Source organism: Megalops cyprinoides, chromosome 14, assembly GCF_013368585.1.
Source record: "Megalops cyprinoides isolate fMegCyp1 chromosome 14, fMegCyp1.pri, whole genome shotgun sequence".
NCBI classification, from domain to species: Eukaryota; Metazoa; Chordata; class Actinopteri; order Elopiformes; family Megalopidae; genus Megalops; species Megalops cyprinoides.
This window is the reverse complement of record NC_050596.1, coordinates 22,853,193-22,856,487: the sequence shown is the minus strand read 5'-3', so window position 1 is coordinate 22,856,487 and position 3,295 is coordinate 22,853,193.

Below are 3,295 nucleotides of genomic sequence, written 5' to 3'. Positions count from 1 at the left end.
CTGTCTATTTTTTTTATGTCATACCTTATTACAATTGCCATTTACACTTCATTGTTGATAGATCAGATACAAATTCAGTCAAAATCCATAGATCAGAGAGGTATTAAGATCTTTCATTAAAAGCCGCTGCGACAAATACATTTTATAAAGGGTGATTCATAAATCATTTGAGCAATGACTTTCATGTGCGCACAATGTAGAGTATGGTTGACAAGCAAATGAGCACACATTGGTGACAAATGACCATGCTGACATGTGAAATGAGGAGAGAACGATACTGTCACCTGGTAGAGAGAGAGCACTCCAGTATGATAGACAGGTTGACTTGGGTCGTCTAACCCACAGAATTCTTGTCCATACCTTTCCCATGTACAGTGAATGCAAACCCACCATTACTCCACCGCTGTCACAATCACACTGTCAGCCACCGAATTCAACTTTGAATGGCCGCTTGTCAGCGCACACTGACCATGCCACAGGGCTCTTCCACTCACTGTATTAAGAGTAGAGGGGCGGCAGCAGATGACACGCTTGAGTAGGCAATTAACATCTGCAGAACTTATATAAAGCCATAGAGGTAGCAGAGCCTTTATTCTCATTGACATGTAATGAAAGACTCATTCTCGGCACAGTGACTGTTGAAAGCTAGGAAGTATCGCTACAGAACACAAAAGACATAATTAAGCCTCTGTTCCCCAACAGGCGTACTGTACGCAATGTACTGACAGCAAGAGCATTTCTGATCCAAGTTACCATTACACGTTGTGTAAGCTCAATTAGGCACAATGATGTAATATGTGACAACTCTTTTAACTTGCATGCAAAGCCTTCTGAATGTGGCTCCATTTAGTGGAAGTATCACATTAAATCATCTTCTTCTGGCTTTATAAAGTAAGGCTTAATCTAAGCATTAATGCTTTCTCACAATAATCTGCCCTGTTCAGTAAAAAGTGCAAATGGCAACTAGTGGATCTGGAAACTGCACAATGTGTGAAGATCTTGGACAAGAAGTTAAGGGGGGAACCTCTTGAGAAGTATCCTGCATGCAGCAGGTTGAGCAGGTCACCTGGATGAAATGTAAAACCTGGAGGAGAAACCGCTCTCCAGCGTCTTGAACAGCTGACCCCAACACACCGGCAGCTAGTTCAACTTCCCTATTATGACTACTTGCCGTGTGATCTGATGTGCGCTATACTTCTCTGTGTTCCAAACAAAGCTCTCAGCCATAGCTTTGAATATGGAAGGGTAGTGACAACTTGTGCGGAGGCAGTACTCCATCACTTTTGTGGTGAGCTCTGGGTCAGCACTTACAACTCTGGGAAAGTGTCGCTCCATAACTGCCAAAAAACTGCTTTCATATTCCCCTGGGTGCAAGGAACACAATACCATTTTCAGTGCTTGGCCTTGAATGCACTAACCAGTTGAGGACCCCATTTGCTCATCTTTAGGACCGGGGCGATGGCGTCTCTCTCCTGTAATTCAGCCAGCCAAAGAAGGATGTTATTAAGAGCATAGGCTTGAGCTCTATGCACTGCTCTCTCTGTGCTTGTGTAATTTTGCCAGAACACCTTGGTATTCAGGTGTGTTTTCCCAAGCAGCGTTAGATAGGTGTATATCTTAGGTCAGCCTTCATGTACAGTGAATTTAGGATTTGGCTTAACATTTCTGACCTCAAATCCAGGTTGCAAGCCATCTCACAAAACAGGCACGGGTGTAGGATACTTGTATTGGCCTCTGCAATGTGCTCTTGACATTCCTCTTTCAGTTTTGCTCTTAAGTGACCTTGGGGGTCCACACCAGATTGAACAAACCACCTCAACATAGTCAGTAATCCCTCCAAGCTTTCACTGTAGGGAGTAACAGCCAAATGGGAAAATAAGTCTTGCAGCGCCTCAGTTTCACAAAGGCACTTCACCTTTGTCACTCTTTGAGATCTCTTGACTTCACAGGCACCACAGTGGTCCTTAATTTGGTGTTTAGGGTTGTACACGCAACAATTTTTGCTTTGCCGTTTGGCAGCCTTGTTACTGAACTGGTGGGCCACCCGGCTACTGCCTTATGTTCTCTTGCAGTTTGGAAGCTGAGCACGTTCCTCACCAGTGCATGTTTTTATATTTAAAGTCTGTTTTCAAGACATTTTATTTGCAAAGTATATTTATGAAGCCTTGCAGAGCCCCTCAATAAAGTATATCAGTGTGATGTGACTTGGTACACACTTCTGGTAGCATACTAGATGCACGCCCCTACCTGCATATTATTCATAGGGAAATTGTAGCTTTGTTGGTCTGGTTTCACAGCATGTATTTAACATATTGACAGAACTGTTGAAATTTCTGAAATGTTTAGAACACGCAGTTTCAGGAGTAATATTTCATTGTGTCAGTATTGCCATTGTATTGGCATTTTCTAACACTAGTATCTACCTAGAAGCAAAGTATGAACTTTCAAGACATAATTCACTAAACAAACAACTACGACGGAACTTCTCTACATTCGTTCCGTGAGGCCACGTTACGTTCCACTCAAGCAAGCTTTTCCTGTTCTTCACGCACATGTAGAAGTCTTGGTGTGCTCCTTTATAGACGTCAATTGCTCCGTTATACGTTGCGTTATGTAGAGGAAACCGGCACCTTGGCGTGATGCTGAGTATGCCCTTCTTGTTTTTTACTGCCACCCAGTGGTTCATTTCAAAATGGAAATTTAATTTGACGGACAGCTTATCTCTTTACTGGGCAGGCTAACATATCGCCGCCCTTGAGTGCAAACCCAAAACCCCTCACAGAAAGATAACATGAGGTGGAACTCCCTTCGGGCAGACTGCTGTTGCTCAGTTTTGCAAACAATAAAAGTTTACCATTGTTTTGTACAACTTGGAACTCTGACTATATCATGGACAAATGGACTGTTTAAAAAACATTTTGTATTGTGTGGTAAGGGAAGTTACATTGTCACTAATTCAGACTTTTTATTTTCTTTAAATTGTTATCTATTTTTCTTTGAGTACACCCGTCATATTAAATACACATTAAATGCGCTGTGCAAAATCCATATTCTGTAGCACGGCCTCATGCACAAATGGGAAGTGGAGAAGCCTGACACTTAAATGGAGATATAAAGCATTATAATGCGCTGATCTTAGCGTTGACGATAAATTCAATTTTAACCTCAACTCACATTCTCACATGATCTGTGAGAATTTTTATTATTTTAAAAAGCACAACACTTTAACGACGCTCCCTAAACACGGCCAACTTAACGATCTACAGCAAATAATTCCCATAATGCAGCTGTAGGA